This window comes from Falco peregrinus, chromosome W (genome assembly GCF_023634155.1).
Source record: "Falco peregrinus isolate bFalPer1 chromosome W, bFalPer1.pri, whole genome shotgun sequence".
Classification (NCBI taxonomy): domain Eukaryota; kingdom Metazoa; phylum Chordata; class Aves; order Falconiformes; family Falconidae; genus Falco; species Falco peregrinus.
Window position 1 is genome coordinate 5,211,679 of NC_073743.1, and position 22,539 is coordinate 5,234,217.

Below are 22,539 nucleotides of genomic sequence, written 5' to 3' on the forward strand. Positions count from 1 at the left end.
TGTGTAACCACAGCTATGGCTGAGGGGCTGCTGGGGGTGGCCTCACATGGATGGGGCTCTGTGCTGTTTCCCTGCCATCCATGAGGAACTCCTGCTCTGGCAGCTCCAGTGAGAGGTCCTGGCCAGGGGCGATTCCCAGCTTCCCCACTGGCACCGAGTGGCCCTGAGGGACTGGGAATGTGCTATGCAGGTTAGTGCCACTGGTCTGGGATGCGGTAGAGGGAGCCCAGGGTAGAGGAGCCACTGCACGACAGGGAGGGCAGCCCGGCCCATGGGGACTGGTGGTCCCTCCGCAGAACATCTGCACTTACCCTGCAGTGGAGGATGGGGAAGAGAGAGAAGGCTGTTGCCCTGCAGTGCTCATGCACATTTGCAAGCCCACGTGTGGAGTTCCAATTTCTGCTAGTGAGGACTGGCAGGTTTCTTGGACAGGGAGACTGGGAAGGCAGTCAGACGTTGGGTTGCCTGAGGGTCCTGACATCTTCTTCCTCAGCCAAAGTGCCACGAGTCCCAGAATCACACAATGGTCGTTGTTGGAGGGAACCTCTGGAGATTATCTAGTCCACCCCCCTGTAAAAGCAGGCTGTGCTAGAGCAGGTTGCACAAAATTCTGTGCATGTGGCATTGGAATGTCTCCAGAGGCCTCTCTGGGCAGCTTGTTCCAGTGATGTTAGTTGGAGTGCTGTGTGAGGGTCCCTGCGCTGGTGGTGGGCAGTGCCTGTACCAGCTGCAACATCAAGGCACTGCAAAGGGGCAGGGAGATGATGAGCACAACAAGCCCATGCCACGCTCCCTCCCCCCACACATCACAATGCCTGTTGCCAGGTCCCTGATGGCTGTGGAGGCCACCTGGCCCTGGGCACCCTCTGCTCCAGGGTGTGCTGGAGCTGTCTTTGCCCTGGAGCTGTCTTAGGCTCGCTCTAGTCCACCCAGGATGCCTCCTGAGCCCTTCCTTGCACCCCAGACCCCTCTGCAGGGACTCTAGCACCAAAAGAAAGCCCACTGGACTCGGGGCCTGGCCCCCTAGATTTGGCCATTCCCCTTGAGTCTCCACGGCACCCCTCCATAGGTGTCTGTAATGCCCCAGAGCCTTGTGCTGCTCTCTAGCCAGATCATGGGAGCCCTCCTGAGGCAGTCAGGGCAACTCAGGCACTCTGTTTGTCCCACAGTCCCTCAAGGAGCCCTGCAGGGTCCCGCTGGCCCCCTTAGCACCTCTGTACTCTGCCTGGAAAAACTGCTGAGCGCGTCATGGTGCAGGGACATGGCGGAGCAGTCAAAGCAGCTGCTGTGCTTTCACTGGGTACCTGGAGACCCATGGGACAAAGTTATGATGGACTCTCCTCTAACTTCTCCCCTCCTTTGTTCAGTCTTTAAGCATCATGGTACATTGCATATTCGTTGTTATACACAGGCTTGGCTTGTGTATGCTGAAGGAGGTCTGAACTAGATGAGGTCCCAGTCAGCCCCTCTCTCCAGCCTGCCCAGGTCCCTTGGGATGGCACCATGATGCCCTGGCCTAAGTGCCGCTCCTCCCGCTTTGGTGTCATTTACCAAAGTGAGGGTGCCTTCTGCCCCGTCATGGAGACCATTAATTAAGGAAGGTGTCAAAGAGGTTTGCAGCCAGTACTGACCCCTGGGTGCCACCGCTAGTTCCTGGCCTCACACCAGACTTGGTGCCACCGAGCAGCACCCGCTGGGCCCGGCTGTTCAGTCCTTTTCAGTCCCGCTCGCTGTCAGCTCACCCAGCCCTTTTCCATTTGAGTGACTTGAACTCCATGTTTAAAAGGAAGAGATGTCAAGAGGGGCCCATGCAAGCACACAGCTTTCAAAATCCCATGGCATAAACTTCCCACACTGGGTATTTTCACCAACTCCCCCCAAACCTAGAGAAGTACATGCCCCCTCAGTGACTTGTGCAAGGCCAGCAACTGCTTTTAATTCTGGCTTTGGCTTCTCTGCCGGTGGGTTCCAAATGAGTGTTGTTTTTGCAGGGTGATCCCCAAAGCAGAAGAGGGATTAAAGCTCTTCCTCGATGGACCTGTGGACAGGTGGGCCAGCTGGTGGAGCTGTCCCAGTCTCTGGAAGCTCCCTCTGAGCTCTTGGTGACCACAGGCAGCACTGGGAGGAGGGACAGGGTGGGCTGCTGGTGCTTTTTGTGCAGCTTGTTCCCTGTTGGGGTCACTTGCGGTGCTTCCTGGATCTTCCTCCTCCTCCTCCTCCTCTCTGATATTCCATGATACAGATGCTGTGCTCCATGCTCATCCAGGGTTGCAAACCACCCGTGTCTCCACCACAGCACCCTGAGTATTTCTCTCAGCTGCATCTGTAGTGCACTGAAACCCTCCTCCTCCTCCTTGCTGAGTGGTGGTACTCTGTGTACTCCACAGTCCAGCTGTGGAGATCATAGCCATGCTGTGGGGATCTGCTCCGCTCTCTCTGCCTCAGCAGGTTTTTCTCTCCAGCAGCCCTGGGTGCAAGAGGTGACTCGGAAAAACTGTTGGAAAGTCCTTGAGTTGTGTCAATCCTGGGAGCATGACGATGACTTGGAGGACTCGTTCTCCTCCTCTTTGATGACTGGTGGTACTCTCTGTGCTCCACTAATTGGCTGCAGAGATCATAGCTGCGCCGTGGGGATCTGATCTCTCTCTGCCTCAGCAGGGTTTGCTCCCGAGTAGCGCTGGGTGCAGGATTTTGGGAGCTGCTGTTAGAGGTCCCTGGAGTTGCGTTATCATTGGGAGCATGGTCATAACTTGGAGGACTTGTTGTTCTCCTCCGCCTTGCTGAGGGGGGGTACTCTTTGGACTCCACAAACCGGCTGCGGAGGCCATAGCCACGCCGTGGAGATCTGCTCCGCTCTCTCTGCCTCACCAGGGTTTGCTCCCGAGCATCCCTGGGTGCAGGAGAATACTGGGAGCTGCCACTGGAGCGCCCTGGAACTGGGTTATCATTGGGAGCGTGGTCACGACTTGGGAGACTTGTTCTCCTTGTCCTCCTTACTGAGTGGTCATAATCCATGGTGTGCACGAACCAGCTGCGGAGATTGTTTCCCCACTGTGGGGACCTGCTCCGGGTCCTCTCCCTGGCACTGTTCCTCTGGCAGCGGGAAGAAGCGCTGAATCCGTGCTCCTCTTTGTCATCCTGTTCTCGTACACTGTGAAGTGCACGGTGTCTTGGTTGACACCAGTCTGGGCATGCTGCTTTTTGTCTAGCCAGCAGCCTTCCACAGCCGCAGAAGAAGCGATGCAAGTGTGCGCCTATGTAGGAGGCAATGCTGAGCCCACCTGCCCAGAGGGGCCACAGCCAGCCTGCAGCTGCCTCCCATGGACCTGTTGCAGTTAGCTGGTTGGTGCTGGCTCCTGTGAAGGAGCTGCTGTCCTCTGGAGTGTCCTCCTTGCTCGTCGCCATGTCCTGCCAAGAGAGCTGTGAAAAGGTCCTGTCCTTTCCTCCTGAAAGGACCAGAGCAGTGGGGAACTCTTCTAGGACCTGTCCCACAAGCAAAGTCCTAGTTACCTTTGGAAGACGGTGGAAGCTGAGGAGGAGTCAGCAGGAAAGGAGAAATGTTTAGAAAGAGGTAGCCACGCAAGTAGCTCAAGAAGGAGCCGAGTTATCCTGACGGGCAGCTCAGCCCAACTGGCTTTGGTGGTCCCGCTGCTCAGGATGTCCAGCCCTGGCCAGGTGAGGTCACAAGTTCCGGGTGGGTGCCGCATCACTGCCCCTTTGTGACACAGGGCTGCACGGCAACACACTGTGGCCAGGCAGCTGCCCCAGCCTGGGCACCTCCCCTGCAGCCAGCAGCCGGTGCCGCTGGGCTTCCCCATGTGCTGCTGGCGAAGGGCTGCTCGGCCGCCGGCACAGTTCCCACCTCTTCCCCGCTGCGCACAGCCAGAGGAGTCAACGCCTGCCCCGGGCTGGAAGCTGCCCGTGCACAGCTGTGGCTGGCACCATCGCGTAGCGCAGGGTTTCTTTGCCATTCATCCCAGCTACAGGACTGTGTGCGTGAGACTCGTGGAGCAAAGCACCTGCCCATGACTTGCATCTGCCCCTAGGACTCAGCCTGTGCTTGGGACATCCACTTTGGCCACAGCCTCGCTTGGGTGGCTTTTTGTCATCATGTGCCCCTGGGGATAGCTGGTGTTTCCCCTCCTGGCCCAGGGAGGCTGCTTTTGCCCCTTGTCCACACCAGGTACCTGGGTTGACTCCTGCCCTGCTCAGGGGGCTCTTTATGCCCCTGCCCTCATTGGGGTGGCGAGCTTTGCTCCTGCCCCTCAGGGGGCATTGACTTCTGTCCCTGTCCTGCTCAGGGCATCTTGCCCTGCCCCTCCCCTGCTGGGGGCAGCCGTTTTTGCCCCTGCCATAGCAGGACACCAGGACTCCAGTGCGGTTTTCCTGGCACCAACTACCAGCGCAGGCTGGATCTCAATGTCACACCACAACCTCGCTGCTCAGGACAAAGTCAGCTCCACTCCAAGTCTCCTTCAGCGCTGTTCCTCCAGCTGGCATCTGACAGGCGTAGGTGCAAATTTCCCTCCCTGCTGAGCTGGCTGCAGGGCCAGGCCACAGGAGCTGGCAGCACCCAATGCCACCCAGGGAAGTGAAGGATCCCGGCAGCTGGATGTCAAGTAGGCTGTGCCTCTTCCTCCCATTCCTCACTCACACACTTCAGCTACAGCTCTTGTGCTTGGGTACATGGCGAACCGTTATGCTTCACAAGATGCCGCAGTCAGCGGGATGGCTTGTGTGAACGTGGCTGAAAAGTTCCTGTGCCCCGACAGGCTCCCTTCACAAAGGCATCTTGTCCATGAGATGACCTGGTCAGAGTGGTTTTCCGTATTTAGCTTTTTAGTAGCATTGCACTAAACAAAACACTGTAACCAGTAGTTACCTGGAGGAGAAAAATAAAAAAGGGGGAGGGAGGGGCAGCGGAGAAAGGGAAACATAAGAAGAAAGGGAAGACTGAAATAAAACAAACAAAAACTTGACTGCTGTTCTTAGTAAAGCCAACATGGAACATGACCAGAACCAGCTGCCAGGCGTTCCAGGTCCTAGGAAGCTCTGTCAGACCTGTGCAGAACACCTCTGCCCTCATTAGACGTTGCTGGTATTGCAAAGACCAACTTGCAAAGCTCTCTTCAGACTTGAAGGTATCTGCTGCCCTGAGGACCTTTGGTGGAGGAGAAGGAGATCTCCAGGCACACCATGGAGCTGCTGACAGGCCCACTGTGAAACTGCTTGGCGTGTTCCCCAACTGTATTATCCAGGGGCTAGTAAGGCTTGTTGGAGAGAAAACCCAGCAGCCTGAGAATGCAGGCACACGAGTGGAGACCCCGGTGTGATGTGCCTTGTGTGCCTGGGCCGCTCTGCATCTGCTGGGTAGAGGGAGGACAGAGCTCACTGCACTGCAGCAGTGGTATCGGTGGCTGGCGCAAAGGCACCCAATGTGTCTGCAGGGCTGCCTGGGGTGCCCTCTGCGCTGCCCTGCTGAGGCTCCACCTGGAGTGCTGTGTCCAGTGCTGGGCCCCCTAGTGCAGGAGAGACAGGGAGCTGTTGGAGAGGGTCCAGAGAAGTGCAACGGGATGAGGGGTCTGGAGCATCCCCCTTCTTATGAGGACAGGTGGAAAGAGCTAGGTGTGTTCAGCCTGGAGAAGACAAGGCTGAGGGTGTCTTACCAATGCCTACAAATCCCTTAAGGGTGAATGTCAGGAGGATGGGGCCAGGCTCTTTGCAAGCGCTCCTGCTCGCACACCTACTACAGGGAAGTTGGACTTATTGTGGTTAGTGCCTTAGGAAGATTTGGTTGTTTTATTTTCACTGTGCTGTCCTATGTGCAGATCTTCAAGGCTGTGCTGAGGGTCCCGTCTGAGCAGGGATGGCACAAAGCCTTTTCCACGTGACTCCCTCACCTGGCCGTGGTCTCCATCTTTCTCAGCACTGTCATGTTTGCCAACCTGAAACCCCCCTGTATGTCGTCCCCATCCCTGGATCTGATGGTGTTAGTGCAGTACTTGGTGGTGCCTCCAGCAGTGAACTCTGCCATCTACAGCATGAGGAACCAGGAGCTCACGGGTGCAGTGAAGAAGCTGATGCAGTCAGGTGCAGGAGCGGGCTGGAAACTAGGACCATGCGTGGCAATCAGTTAGCTGAGGGGAATGTGCTTGAGCTTGTCTGGACAGCAATTAACATGATGAGGCATGTTTACAGAGCACAGGGGAGTGGGAGACGGATGGCGCCAAGGAAAGGTAACACCTTGCTGTTAATTGCTGGTAGTTAACCACCAATCAGGGATTGCCTACTATGCAATGCTTAGCTTCAAGAACCAATCTGTTTAAAATGCGCAGCTTCTGAAAGTGTATAAAAACGCGTGCTTCTGTACAATAAATTGTCATTTGCTTGCATCAAGCTGCGTCCCGTCTCTTCATTCGCCACAAATTGGTGACCCTGACGTGATGCGTTTAAGGATCTAACGTGAAGGGCTCTCGAATCGCCTGTCTGAGCGACATGCAGCAAATCCCACAGAACTTTGAATGATCTGCTGAAAGGAAGCAGGAGCCGGCCAGAAATCCCTCCGGAGTTGAGAGGTGAGCTGTGGGAAATCTGTAACGGGGAATCAGGCTTCGTCCCCAGAAAGAGACTTATATGGACTCATGAAGGGTCTTCTAGTCAGATCAGGGAGTCCGTGCCTCAATCTCCTCAAATGGTGACCCCTATGGTGGTGTTCCGAAGCCTTGGAAGAATAAGGACGGAAAAAGACAGCTCGTGGAAGAGGGCTGCGTTCCGGAGGAGACGGCTTGACTGAACGATCGTCTTGCTGTCTGGACCAGGCGGACAACCTAAACCCCGAGGATAACACCTGTATTCACTGAGACAGGTGAGCAGCCAAGAAACTTTAGAGACTTTGAAAGAATGAAAGTGTGTACAGACAGCAGCCAATTGTATGATGCTGCCGCGGAGGGGAACTCCGTGTCGGGAATGCATTTAGCACCTTGGTGGCAAATTCTGACTACTCTTTGCCAAGTGTGGACTAATTCTACTATCGGTGCTAAACCAGAGGAAGCTGTAAATTCCACCGACAGCGCGACTCTTCTCAAGACACCATCAGCGATGGCGATTCTGTCCACACCTCCTCTGCCCCCAAAGCTTCTGTCACTGATTGCAGCGACCCTCACAACACAGGACCAAGCACGGGAACAGGACAACTCGGACAATGATTCCACTGACACTAATAAACCTTTTGATCCAGGTCCTATAGATCTGGAAAAGGAGATAGACCTTTTCCCCACCCCTTTGTCTCTCCTGATGCATTGATTGTATTTTTGGGGAGGGTGAAAGGGAGTCTGAGGGATCGGTGGCAGGAATGCAAGTGGGAAACACTTAAGTGATGGGTTATGGGAGTCGCTAGGGCATGTTCAGTATTTTGTCAGACAAATCAACCTGCAGAGTGGCAGCCTGTGCAATACGAGGCTGTTAAAGGGTTAAGCAAAGCAGTGCGGGAAGGGAGGATTCATAATGCATTTGCTATGTCCCTTCTTGAAGTGATGGCAGAGCCTTATACACTTACACTGCATGATTGGAAGTTACTGCTTTGTATGGTACTAACTGATACAGTATATGATGTGGTTATTTGATTTTTGTGAGCTATGTGTAGTAGCCTTGACTGAAAACCTTAATCGGGGAATTGCTGTTAACTATGAGCAGTTAGCTGGAGCAATTAACTGTGCCGATTCTGTGACTCAGGCAAGGTATCCCAGGGACAACTGTTTGCAAATGAATGAGATGGCTATTAAGGCAGTCAGGATGCGGGAGTCTTGCCACAGTCTTGCAGGGTCCTAGAGAGTCACTAACTTTAATACTAACTTGATTGATTGGCTTCAGAATATTTTGCAACAAGTCGAACATCAGCAAGCTCAAGGGATGCTTTTAAAACAACTAGCTGTGATAATGTCAATGAGAATTGTAAATGGGCAACTTTCACAATCGCAACCCCAACATGTGTCAAATGATTGTAACGCAGAACTCACAGCAGACTGTAATTCTCAGGCTGAGTTCTGGAATGCAGCATAAAAGATTTTTGCTTCTCTAATCTCTTCTGTAAGAATAGTACATGCTCTTAACTTGCTTAGTAAATTAGGCTGCTAGCTTGCTAAACAAAGTAATACTACAAATACTATTTTTTTTTCTGGCTTATTAACAGATGTTGATTCTGTCCATCATATGTTGCTACAGAACCGAGTTGCTATTGATTTTTATTATTAGCACAGGGACACAAGCGTGAAGACTTTGATAGGATGTGTTACGTGAATCTGAGTGACCACTGTGAATTAATTAACAAAAGTATACAAAACTCAAAAGCCTTAAAACAAAGATCTGCAACAGAGCCAGGGGTGGGATGCCTTTGGTCTCTTCTCACGGCTGGGAAACTTTGGGCCATGACTCAAAAGTATTACAGGATTTATTATAATTATCTTTAACCACCTTACTGATGTTTGCCTTATGTCTTCCATACTTTTTTTTTTTTTTTCCCTGTATTCAGTGTTTAGTTGATTGTAACATAAATCAGGTCATGGTCACCCAGCTACACACACCCTTTGCCTTGTCGCAATTAACAAGCGAAAAAGAGGAGGATAGAGAATGTCTGAAGAGAGATACAGGAGAGGAAGCTGGAGAATATTTGACCTAAGGAGACGAGAGAACAGCTGGGTATTGTGAAGGAGACTAGGAAAGATAAACATGGTTATCTAGTGTTTAATAGGTGTCTGCATGCTTGTAGTGATATATAGCTATGTAACTACATGAATGGTTTCTGCCCTGAGCCTGGTGGAGCATACAGCTGTGGTTTGTGTCCTGGCTCAGAGATATAAATAGGGGCTTCTCTGTTATGGTAAAGTGTCTCTCTTTGCATAAAAAAGAGAGGGAATGAAGGGAATGACTCCAGAGGTATGTTCAGAGAAGGCATGTGATGTTTCGAACTTTTTGACTGAACCAGTTCTTGTTTGGTGTGCCCTTCCATCTATGTATAATGTTAATCTAAAAGAAGCTGGTATTGTTTACACTTTGTCGATAATTGTCTTTCTGTAGATGCTAATGTAGTAGGAGGCTATGATGGGAACGTGTCGCAGCGGTTCATCTCTTATCCAGAGTAACAGCAGGGAAAGCATTAAAGAGTTAAATCACCTTGTTTGGTAGGCAGTTAAGCATGTGAGTCAAAATTGCCACTGCTTTTTGTTGTTGGTTCAAGGACATGGCTCTGAGGATTTGGATGGTATGTGCTGCGTGGATTTTAGGCGCCCCATTGTGATATGGAGAAATAATGTGAAATGGGGATAATGGACATGGATTGTGATTGTATGTGTCTGCTTAAGGAATGTGGGTATGGTGACTAGTCATGGGTGCGGTGACAACCACAGTTTTGAGGAGACACCTGCCCCTCTTCCTCTAACAAAGGGGAGACGGGGAGACGCCTGCCCCTCTTCCTCTAACAAAGGGGAGACGCCTGCCCTTCTTCCTCTAACAAAGGGGCTATTTAAAAGAGAATAAGAAAAGATGAGAGACATTCAAATGCTATCTAGAGGGAGGGAGTGCTAAGTCTCCTTGCTGGAAAAGATTGGGTGGTCACAATCACCTGAAGAAGATCGGGTGGTCACAAGGACATGAATCACCTGAAGAAGATCGGATGGTCACAAGAACATGAATCACCTACAAACCTGCAAGACCACCACATTCCAGGAAACGAACTGATAAGCTAATTAACATACGAAGCGGGGTTTAGGTAACAAATATGTATAGGCGTTAATTGAATATTCATTTGTTCATTGTATAAATGTGAGATGGTTCGTCACTTCGGGTATGCACGCTTGTGGAGGAGCGATCCCCCATGCATCTGCGCGCAATAAACATACCTACTTTATAACTTTCGAGTTATAGAGTCTAATTCCGCACGTCAGTTTGGCGAGCCAGCCAGGAAGATTTCTGCTCGGCTGAGGGACCAGCTGCGGAGCGGACGCTCCTAGGCGCGCCCCGGGAGATTTCCTCGGAGGAGCCTCCTCTTCTCAGCTGTTCACCCGGGAGCAGAAGAGAAACCCCTGGATCCACGGATAAAACGGTATGTTTAGTAACGGGGCGGCTGGTGAGACGCACGGAGACGTCCGGCGCGCAGCGTAGTCCCCAGGAGGAAAGGTACCTTGGGAGGGGGTTTGCTGACCAAGGGGTGGCCGCTAGCGATCTTGAGGGCAGATCGAGCAAACCCGAGGTTACTGCCATTCCTAAAAGCCCGGAGGCCTCGTGACGGAAAGCGGGGGGCAGGACGGAATAAGGCGGAATCTCACAGGAACAAGAGGGACCTCACAGCAAAAGTAAAAGGGAAACTTTTGCGTAGGAAAAAGAGGAAGCTAAAAACTTCCTTTAGGTTGTCTTAAGAATTGGGGAATTCCTGGAATGTAACAACTGAAATAGCGCTCTGTGTCTTGTTTGTTCTATGTGTTGTCTTGTTATATGTTCAAAACTCGGAGTTATGAAATGTATGTTGAAAAATATTAATATTCTGGTAATTTGTGGCAAATAGCGGAAAACTTAACACTCTGCTTAAGACCAGGAAAAATTGGTTTTGTTTATTGTTTGGTTTTTGGCAATTGGTCATTGAAATGCATACTTTGTGAACTGTTAGTATTCCTAAGACTTTGTACATAAGTGCACGGTACCATACTGCTTGTGTGACTGCGGGCTGCCCGGAGAGTGTGAATGGTGTGATTGAGATGCGCATTTTGATTTTCCGTGTATAGCTTAATTATTTTGACTGAGTGTGAGTGCAAGAGTGCTTGAGACAGGCGTTTGAGTGCAAAACGAGTAAGAAGCTCTATCCGCGTTTCCGACCTTGGGTGGCTAAGGCGGCCGGAGAAAAACAAAGTAATTAAAATTGCAAAATGGGAAATGGAAGGAGTAAGCCCTGTGAAAAATCGCCTTTGGGTTGTATATTAAAACATTGGAGTGATATTGTAGGACAGGGTGGTACCGAAAATAGAAGGAAATTGGTTAAATATTGTAATCAGTGGTGGCCTTTGTATAAATTGGAGAGCGATGCGAAATGGCCTCAGGAGGGAGGAACGTTAGATTATAACACTCTCCTGCAATTAATGTTGTGTCTGAGAAGAGAAGGAAAATGGGACGAAGTATCGTATGCAGACATGTTCTTCGTCCTCCAGGACAAACCTGAGTGGCAAAAGGACTGTGGATTAGTACCCCCTCGGGATCCTATGGTACTAGCACTAGAAAGAGTGCGGGATTAACATCACCTGATCTTTGATTGTGGCTCTAGAAAAGGATAGGAAAAACTGAGACCTAAACTAGAAAGATGTTCTTGTTGAAATTTTGTGTTAAAAAGCTCAGGTTGCGGTTCCTTCTGTGGAGCAACCAGAATGAAACACGTTGTAAGATATAAAAACTTGTACTGATGTATGTAAAACCTGAGGCATGCGTGTGTGTGTGAAGAATCAGACCTTGTGAAAGTGTTGGGGTGAGTTTGTACAAACCCCCGTACCCCCTCGAAGGTGCAACTGAATCATGCTGGGATGCATGGCAGGATGTTTTCTGTTTGCTTGCAAAGGCCTGATATGTAAGAACACAGACTTAAAGCAACAAGTAGCAGATTTGCATTCAGGGTGAGAAAGAGTTAAAACAGAAGTGCTGCTGCAGAGGCAGGCTTGTGTAACCTGCAGAGCAGGAAGAGCATCTCCTGCCCCGAACCCTTCTGCTGGTGAGGAGGAGGGGTTGCTCTTGCTGACAATTGAGCAGAAGAACCTGACAATGTCACCCCAATTGCTGCAGCATTTGCAGTACAACAGGACCGGTAACAGCCCTTCTAGGGCAGGGAATGGGTATGAGGTGGAATTTTAGTGAATACAAAACCAACTTACTTGTTAAACTTCAGTAAAAAAAAAAAAAAAAAAAAAAATTGTTACAGTTGTGGGAGCTGCTGGCCACCAGGAAAACATCCTGAAACCTTTAAAGTACAAACTAAAAAAAAAAAAACAAATAAGAATGCCAAATTCACTAAAATCTTTGTTGGGATGAGATTTATTAGAACATCTAGACGTTTAAAGAAGGGGAAATGAAATTAAAAGTTAAATATGATCAAGTAATTGAAATATTGAGCTTATCTTTAATTCAGCAGAAAAGAGGAAAAGAGGACCTCCCTGAAGTAAGAGAAATTTTTAACCAGGTGTATCTGAAAATAAATTCCAGGAAAGGTGAAAAATGCTTTACCTGATACAGTAAAATGATAAGGGGGAGGCTTGCTCAGTTCAGATAAAAACAATATCCCTTGGTCAGCAAGGCTGTGGGGATATTGGCAGAAAAAGTGAAATAAAATACACTCTGTAGTAGTTCTACTAATGTAAATCTGTGTGTTTTGCCATGACAGTGACTTGTTATGGGATGTGCAGATGAAACTGCATTGACAACGAAGTACAAGGAATAAGGTTGGTCAGGTGCCTCCTACCATAGTCAAGGGCAAGACTGGGTTGGCCTCTGTGTTTGCCACCAAGAAGAATCTTGAGCTCCGCTGTTGGCTGCAACCCAGTAGGCGTTGAGTGGTGGGAACATATGCCATGCCAGACCTTGATGCGAGGCATGGCCCACTCTGAGGCACTGATTTGGAAATTGGAAACTGCCTGGCCGACCATGAGGCCAGACGAGTAACAGAGGAGGTAGGAAAGGAGGAATTATCCTTAATACCAGATGATAAAATCCAAACTGTAAGTACAGATCAAGAGCCAAACTATTCTAAAGAAAACTTAAAGGTAATTCAGGACATGAATTATAAAATAAAATTAAGTAAGTGGATTTATTTAAGGGATGGTTGTATAGTGGTACCATCCAATTTAATATGGACCACAGCCCTATTATTAATAAGACTCATTGGGGAGCTGATACTTTATATAAAAGTCTAAATCAGAAATTGAAAGGGCGAAACTTGTATACTGTAATAAAACAGGTGACTCAGCAATGTGAAATGTGTTTACGCAATAATCCCAATACAGCAAATAAAATAAAACTAGGGAACATTAGCAGAGGGAATTATGCAGGGCAACATTGGCAGATCGATTTCTCGGAACTTCCTAGAAAAGGGGGGTATCGATATTGGTACTAATGGATACCTTTTCAGGTTGGCCAGAAGCCTTCCCGTGCAGAACTGCTAAAGCCCGGGAAGTGACCAAAATACTACTCCAAGAGATAATACCTAGGTTTGGAGTCCCAGTGGTAATGTCCTCGGATAGAGGACCACATTTTGTGTCCAGAATAGTGCAACAGATCAGCCACCATCTAGGAATAGATTGGCAATTACATACCTCATACCGACCACAATCGAGTGGCCAGGTGGAAAAGATGAATCATCTAATCAAACAACAGATTGTCAAGTTAGGCCAAGAAACAAATCTAACTTGGCCCCAGTCTTTGCCATTAGCTCTTACACGAATTCGAACTAGACCGAGAGCAAAAGAGGGGCTTAGCCCATTCGAAATTTTATATGGACGACCCTATGGGGTACAAAAGGGGATGTCTTCACAGATTGGTGAAGAAACAATGACTTCCTATATGGTGGCACTAAACAAACAACTAATAAGAATTGAGAAGCATGTGATGGGAACACGCAGTAGGGGTCTGGATGGACCTGTTCACGATATACAACCAGGAGACTATGTATACGTTAAGTGTTTTGCAGATAAAACCCTGGAACCACAGTGGACCGGACCTTTTCAAGTCCTACTCACCACCTACACTGCAATCAAGGTTGAGGGACAGAATTCTTGGATTCACCATACCCGGATTAAGAAAGCCCCTGCAACTTCTTGGAAAGTAACCCCAGATAAAAAAGAACTGAAACTCAAATTTACTCGGACAAATGGGAACAATGTGGGTGGCAAATTTTATGACAATGCTACGGAGGTAGAAAGAAAACTCCAGTCATGGTGGAATATGGTGAACTTTACCTATGACCCCAACACACACACCATCACAGCTTTTGTGTTAACCATACATAATGCAGTAATAATTACCATACACCCCATTGTAGCCCTTGGAATTAACCATAATGGGGTGCTCCTATACCCTTTTGAACATAGAACATGGGCCAGAAAGATAGGCGACAAGTGGCAAACAGTAGATTTAGAATCTTGTATTATGCGAGAACAGCAGGGCTTCCTCTGTGAAAGCAATACTATAATGGCTCAGGATACTTGTTTAGATACAGATCAGAAAATATGTCATTTCGAGGCCCGACCAAATGCAAACTTGAAAACAGTAATTATATATGCAGGGAAGGGATGTGCGTGTTTGAGAACTAAGTGTAACACAATAACCATAGATGGGGAGGTAAAAGAGACTGCACAGTATTCAAATTATTGTATTTGTAATTTTACTACTATCACAGGATGCGATTTTAGTTACTCAGCCCCAGTAGTGTCTCATCAATTCTTAAAATCCAGTTTTACCCTATCACAGATAATAATTCCTACCCCCATAGGACTAAATATAAGCAGTATAAAAGAACTATTAAAACATGCAGATTTACAACGTATACTGGAAGAAACCAAAGAAAAGGGACATGAAACTCTTCTTATGATCCATCATGATGTAGAGGGGATCAAGAAAGTTTTAAAAAAGGTAGAACAGGATGGAAACCATAATTGGTGGGATACTCTCTTTGGCTGGTCACCCTCTGCAACAGGAATTCTTAACACTATGGTACACCCCATTGTGATCTTATTGATCAGTTTAGGAATTTCCTTAATACTAACCATTATGTTATATTTGTGGGTTTGGAGAATGTTTAAAAGAGTAACACTTATGTATGATGCTTTATATCATTCGGGAAGGCTGCTTAAGTAAAAGAATTTACTTAATTTAATAGAAAAGGGGGGATTGATATGGAGAAATAATGTGAAATGGGGATAATGGACATGGATTGTGATTGTATGTGTCTGCTTAAGGAATGTGGGTATGGTGACTAGTCATGGGTGCGGTGACAACCACAGTTTTGAGGAGACACCTGCCCCTCTTCCTCTAACAAAGGGGAGACGCCTGCCCTTCTTCCTCTAACAAAGGGGCTATTTAAAAGAGAATAAGAAAAGATGAGAGACATTCAAATGCTATCTAGAGGGAGGGAGTGCTAAGTCTCCTTGCTGGAAAAGATTGGGTGGTCACAATCACCTGAAGAAGATCGGGTGGTCACAAGGACATGAATCACCTGAAGAAGATCGGATGGTCACAAGAACATGAATCACCTACAAACCTGCAAGACCACCACATTCCAGGAAACGAACTGATAAGCTAATTAACATACGAAGCGGGGTTTAGGTAACAAATATGTATAGGCGTTAATTGAATATTCATTTGTTCATTGTATAAATGTGAGATGGTTCGTCACTTCGGGTATGCACGCTTGTGGAGGAGCGACCCCCCGTGCATCTGCGCGCAATAAACATACCTACTTTATAACTTTCGAGTTATAGAGTCTAATTCCGCACGTCAATTGCAGCAACATGTTATCAAAATCTGAGAAAATTTCAGCCTTTTTGGCATCCATTCACTCAATTGGCAGTATTGTTTGTTTGCTATTACCTTGGTTGCTGTCATGTTTGCAAGGGCCCTGCAGAACATGGCAAACCTGGTACTAGCTGTTCAAAAACAAAAAGGGGAAATTGTATAATTGTACGGAACAGAGACAGTGGGTTATTTTGACATTGATAATATGTCTCAGTTGTTTTTTTATTTGTTCTATTACTCGTGCCTTGTTTTTGCTCGGTTTCAAGTTTCTTTTTGTGCAACAGGAAGGGGGAGATGCAGGAGCGGGCTGGAAACTAGGACCATGCGTGGCAATCAGCTGAGGGGAATGTACTCGAGCTTGTCTGGACAACAATTAACATGATGAGACATGTTTACAGAGCACAGGGGAGTGGGGGACGGATGGCACCAAGGAAAGGTAACACCTTGCTGTTAATTGATGGCAGTTAACCACCAATCAGGGATTGCCTACTATGCAATGCTTAGCTTCAAGAACCAATCTGTTTAAAACGCGCAGCTTCTGAAAGTGTATAAAAACTCATGCTTCTGTACAATAAATTGACATTTGCTTGCATCAAGCTGTGTCCCATCTCTTCATTCGCCGCAGTCAGGTGTCTCTCAGGAGAAATGAGCTGCTTTGTGTCTCTTCACAAGGGACTTCCTGTTTGTCTTTGGATCATCCTGTACATTTATGACTGTATCTGTTACAATCCTGTTTTTCCTGCAATATCTGCACCCATTGCACTTCTTCAAAAGCAGGAACCCAGCCTGTGTGACCCAGAGGACTTTTTGTGCATGGGAGGGTGGTACAGCTGGCCTCCAGTGTTGCATCTCTGTAAAAAAGGTGGTTTTTCTCAGTGCCCATGTCTGGATGTTGAGCTCTTCTTCCAAAGCTGAGCTCAGGAACAGGCTGAAGGAATTGCCCCAGGAGCGTGCTGCTGGGCTTGGGTTCCCCATGGCTCAGGGGAGGAGGGCATGGGGCAACGTGTTAAGGAATGGGCCTGTGTTGAGCCTTCGCGTGTGGGTGCCCAGTGCCCATGGGAATGGTGGGTGACCAACAGGGATGTGCCTGGGACCATCTCCCTGGGCTTTCAGGCACCGCTGCCCTGCACAGCAGCACCGCCTGCTCAGGGCCATGCCTGAGACCACATCCCTGGGCAAGAGCAGGTGTCTCTCTGCATGCCCCAGCTGGGGCAGGCTGCTGTGTCCCTGGTGCACCAGGAGGTGCCTGGGGAGCCCCCAGGCCAGCAGTCTGGTGCTGGGGACAGGGACTGGCCCAGAGGGGCTGCCAGGAGTGGGCAATCAGGGTCTGTGTGAGAGAAGAGCAGCAGACAGAGGGGGACACTGGCCTCTGTCCCCTCATGCCATGGGTGGTGTCAGCCCTGGGGCTGACTGGCAAGATGAGACACCTCTCTTCTCACCAGTATCTGCTGTGCCTTGCAGAGAGGCTGGGTCTTTGGGATGAGTGCCCAGAGCTCTGCAGCCCCCTTTGGGTGGGCAATTGCACGGGGCCAGCCCAGCGTGGCCTGCTGTGTCTGCCTGGGCTGGGGAGAGGGCAGGGGAGGTGGGCAGAGCTGGGGGGCGGGGCTGGGCTGGGAAGGGCCTGGGAGAGGGAAACACCAGTGTAGAGCTCAGCTGTGTGAGTGTGCATGGTGGGGTACAGAGCAGGGTGGTCCTGGTGCAGACCCAGGGGTCATGGTGAAGGAAGGAAGGCACCAAAGGAGAGGGCCTGCCCTGTTTCATGTTCCTTGGAGACCCCAGGGAGGATGCAGCAGGGAAAATCTCCCCAAGAAGTCCCAAACACCGCTCATTTCCCTGTGTGGTCATAGACCCCAGCCCCAGCAAGGGACCTTTGCTGCTTTGTCACGTCTATCCTTCTTGGTGGCTTAGTGAGACCAAACTCCTTTGCCATTTTCAATATAAAGTGATTCATTTCCCTACAGACACTTCTTACACACAAGTGTCCCATAGCTCTTGCCACAGTTGGTCACTCAGACAAGGCCGTGGTCAGAGACTTCCAGCCAGATCATGTGCTCATGGCCTTGTTTTGACAAATATTGAAACAGGCCAAGGATTGCCATCCAGCAGCAGCCCTGGGCCCAGCGCTCTGGCCTTTCACTCTAAACGATTCCTCAAATAAAACCCCAACTCTCTCAGCCCCTCCTTGTCCATAATGTGCTCCAGGTCCCACCCATCCTTCTCACCTCTGCAGGACCTGCTCCAATCTGTCGGGGTCTTTCTGGTGTTGGGGAGCCACATTCTGGGCACAGCTGTCCTGATGGGGTCCTGTGGTGGGTTAACCTTGGCCCAAAACCTACCAGTGCCCCAGCTGCTCATTCACTTCCCTGACTCAACAGGACAAGGGAGGAAATAAACCAGTAATGTTCATGGGTCAAGATAAAGACAGAGAGATTACTTACCTATCCCTGTAATGACCAATTAGATGTTGTCTTGCCAAAGGTCAATTTCATTTATTGCCAATTCAAACAGATTTTGATTATGAGAAACAATGTCCAAAATATTATATGACCATTCCCCTCACAGGTCCTTCCAGGGCCATATTACTCCATTGCTCCCAACCACCTAATCACCCACACCCTGAGAGGTGCCGGAGGAATGTTGAAGAGTGGGCTGATAGCACAGAACGCCTCTGCTGCTCCTTTCTGCTCACAATTCTGCCCTGCTGCAGTGTGGGTCCTCTCCATGAACCCCACTATCTTTGCAGTGTTCGTTTCATTCTGTCTTACTTGTGTTCTTGATACTCACAGAATGGCAGAGAAGTGTTGACATTGGAAGAGACCTCTGGAGATCACCCAGTGAAACTCCCCAGCAGAGGCACAGCCAGCTCAAGCAGGTTCTACAAGGCCTTAGCTTGGTAGGTTTGGAAAATCTTCAGGCATGGACACTGCACAACCTCTCTTGGCAGCTCTTCCGGTGGCTGATCATCCTCAGAGTCAAAAAGTGTTACCTTGGTTCAGATGGAATGCTGTATACATTAATAAGACTCTCAGAGCTTTTACTTCTACAGAGTGAACAGGTGTAGAACTCTCACCCTTTCTTCCTGGGAAAGACGCTCCAGTCCCTCCCACCCACTTTGTGGCCCTCTGAAGAACTTGCTTTAGCAGATCAAAAACTTTCTTGCCCTGGGAATAACAGCCCTGGACGCAACACTGCAGATGTAGCCTCAGCAGTGCTGACAGGAGGGAAGGGTCACCTTCCTCCGTCAGCCAGCGATGCTTTTCCTAATGCAGCCACCACAGCTTTGGGCCTTTGCTATGAAGGTGCATCAATCATTCATTATCACCTGCTTGTCCTCTGTCACCCAAAGGTCCTTCTCTGCAGAGCTGCTCTCTAGCTGCCCTGCCACCAGCAGGATAGCCACAGGAGGTCTGGATCACAGCCTGGCCTCCCCCAGGGACTTGCTCAGCAGCAGCAGCTTGTCCTTCTTGGAGACGAGCTTCACCTCTGGCACAGGCCGCAGGGTGCTACAGAGCCACCTGGGAGAGCAAAGCCCTCTCCTGCCAGGGCTGCACAGCCCAGGCCTGTTTCCCTCTGGCCTTGGCCGCTGCAGCCTTTGCTCTCGTGGTGGGAACCCCCTTGGTCCTTCTGCTGCCCCCTGCCACCCCCCCCAGCATCCTCTGCTGGGCAGCAAACCCTTCCCACACAAGAGCTCTCATCCCTGGGTACCGGTGTCCATGTGACAAGCCTGCCCTTGGCCCTGGTGCCACACCTGAGATGCTGCAGCCCACATGGGCTCCAGAGCCCACCGCCTGGGGCGTGGGAAGCAGGAGCCCCCTGTGCCACCACAGAGCTGTGACATCAGTGCCATAAGTCCTAGAGGAGGGGCAGGACAGCTCCCACGCCTTTGGTGGTGGGTCGAGACACAAGGTCTGTAGGGGAGACCTACGGGAAAGATGAGGAGTGTGGGATGCTCTGTGTGATGTCAGGGCAGCTCAGATACATGGAGCTCTTGTATTGGACAGGCAAAGAGGCTGGGTGAGAGCTCCTGTGTGGATCAAAGGAGAGACCAGAAAGAATGACACTGTGGTAGGATTAGTTGTGGTTTGACCCTGGCCATAGCCTAAACACCCAGAATCAGTTGCTCACTGACCACATACATGTCCAGCATGACTGCGGAGAGGATCAGAGGAAAATTCACAGGTCAGGACAAAGTTCAATAGGAGAAGCAAAAGCTTTGTGTGAAGAACATGCACTCCATGCTAGCCCAAGCCAGGACAGAGTTACAGGTCATACGGTCAGGGTGAGGAATGAACAATGTCTTCTTGACATGCTCTGAGGCAATCTGTGGATGACAGGGTCTGGCTTTTCTGGAGGAATCAGTCTCCTTGGTATTCACTGCACAGGTAAGCAAGGATGCCAACAGTCCAGGGCCTTGTGGGCAAGTTCCCCATGTTCAAACAGCCCATCCAGTCTGATGCCTGCCTGGACCTGGCACTCCAAAAAGGAAGAGCTGCTCAAGGATGTGAAGACCAGTGCCAGTGTTGGTTGTAGTGAGTGTGAAGTTGTGGGGACCCTGATCCCCAATTAGGTGGAGAAGGAGGTCAGCAAAGCACAGCTCTGGGACAGGAGGGAATGAGAACCTGGCCTTTTGAGGGCCCTGGCAGTTGGGATCCCGTGGGGCCAGGGACCAGAAAGCATCCCTATGCCTTCCTGGCCTAACCAGCTTCATCTTGGGCCTCCACCTAAAGCTTTCTCCATGGTTCCAGGAGGCCATTGAAGCCAGGCAGTAGTTTCAACTCCAACGTGATCCATGCTGTAGATCTGCAGGTCTCCAGGCAACATTTTAGACACAGCACTGCCTGTCCATAGACCTTGTTCTTTTGGCCTTGAAGGCTCATTTTCCCAGGTGATTCTTGACAGGGTGTCCAATGAAATGACACTATGACCCTTTAAATCCTAGGGCCTCTCTGCTTCCTTACTTCTCATCCCTTCATCAGTTGTTAGGAGGAGGAGAAGGAAAAGCAGGTTCTGGCTGTCAAGGACTAAAATGGAGGAGCAAAACTGTTACCTTCAGCTCCTTTCATATAGGTCTTAAATCTTTCACAGGAACCAGAAAGCACTGAGATTCCTCCACCTCCCCCCACTTTTAGCAAAGAAGTTCATACTATCCAAGCAGAGCATTTGTTTCCATTCTGTTTACAGCCTCAAGCACCCCATCATGTGGAGGTTGGTCATTGCATTATCTCCTGCCAAGAACATTCTTATTTCCACATCTGACGATTGCCTATCACATTCCTGACAGGCACCACAGCTCCAAGACCAGCTTCATCCTCCTGACCACCTCCCCGTTGGGACTGGCAGGTCACTAGGAGGCTCCCAAGGCCTTCCCTTGTGCAGGCAGAACAAGGGCCTTGCCCTCAGTTTCCCCTCCGCAGGAAAGTGTTCCAGCCCCTGAACATCTCAGTGACTCTTGACTGAACTCACTCCCAGTCATACACATCTTCCTTGCTGTTATGGGTCCTGTCTCGAGGCCTCAGTCCCTTCCCAGTCAAGGCCCAAAAATGAACACAGCAGTCTACACATGGTGTAATGGGCGATGAGCAAGGGGACACCATCTCCTCCCTCACTCTCTTGGCAAGGCACCTCTTCATACGCTCCAGGACACTGCTGGCTGCCTCTACTACCAGGTCACGGGGTGGGATTGTGTTTTGCCTTCTGTGCCCCAGCAGCACCAGGGCCTTTTCTGCACAGACACTCCCCAGCCAGGCAGGTCCCAGGCCCTGCAGCTGCAGGGTGTTAGTCCATCCGAGGGAGGTGCAGACTCTGCCCTTGGTCCGTCCTGCATCTGTGCAGCTCCTGACAGGGCAGCCATCCCACCTGCCAGGTTTTCCCTGGATGGCATCCCTAGGGCACAGGAATGGTCCTCCGAAGTCGGGACCATCACCAGACATTGTGGCAGTTGCCTCCACTGGGCCATGTGTACAGCTCCTAAACTGTACCGCACACAGAACAGTCCCCTGTGCTGCCCACAATGCCCCAGTATGTCCCAGTGTCCGCCAGGTGGGGTGTGAGCCCTTCCCCACTGCTCTCTCAGCCTGACCATCCAGCTGGTGTTTTACCCATCTCTTTCTGTATGCACCCAGAGTGTCATGGCCTCACGTGGGCAGAACACTGAGGGAGACCATGGCCAGAGTTTTGCTGAAGCTGAGGGAAATGACATCCGCTTTGGAGCTCCTCACGCACAACTGCAGGCTGTCAGGTTGGCGAGGTGTGTTTTACCTGTGGTGATGCAAGTCGAGGTGGACTTAAAAGAAACACTATGTCTGCGTGGCTGGGTTCAGACAAAATGGCCTTTATTGTTTATACAAACTATTTATATATCTTAGACAGTGCAGGTGTTAGACCCTGATAGGATTTTGTGTCCTTCTTCTTGCTTGCTCTTTGCTGTTGCTGTAGGTGCCCGTATGCTGCGGTTCTAAGTTCCGATTCTTCACATCCTGTTTACATACCTGACAATCTGTGGCTGTCTTAAAGGTACACGGCTAAGTCTTTGAAGTCAACTAACTTGTCTGCAGACCCGCTGCAGACCCCAACATTTACCCTTGGGAAATCCACCTGGACAGTTACCCTCTCAGGTGACAGAAGTGGGGAGTGAGTTTTTTTATTCATGACACTTGATCATGCTTCACATTGCTTGCATATATGAAAGATCCATCTGCATCTGTGTGCACCCAGAGCTCTAAGGCAAACAGGTGGGAGACGATGTAAAGGAGCTGTAGCACCCACCTGCAGAATGGAGGGAAGAAGTCTGATGTAAGGAGAAGGAATGTAAGTCCCTGGGGACAATGAGAAAAAGGGTGGGCTTGGGGACATTCAGAGCAAGGTTGTCCACCCTGTGTCAGACCTCAAGGGACAGTGTTTCCTACCACTCCAGACCTCCTCAGGAGAACCTCTGCCTCATTATAAGTTGGAGAATGCTGCTAGAACCTCTCCTCTAACCTAAAAAGTAGCAAAATATAAGCGATG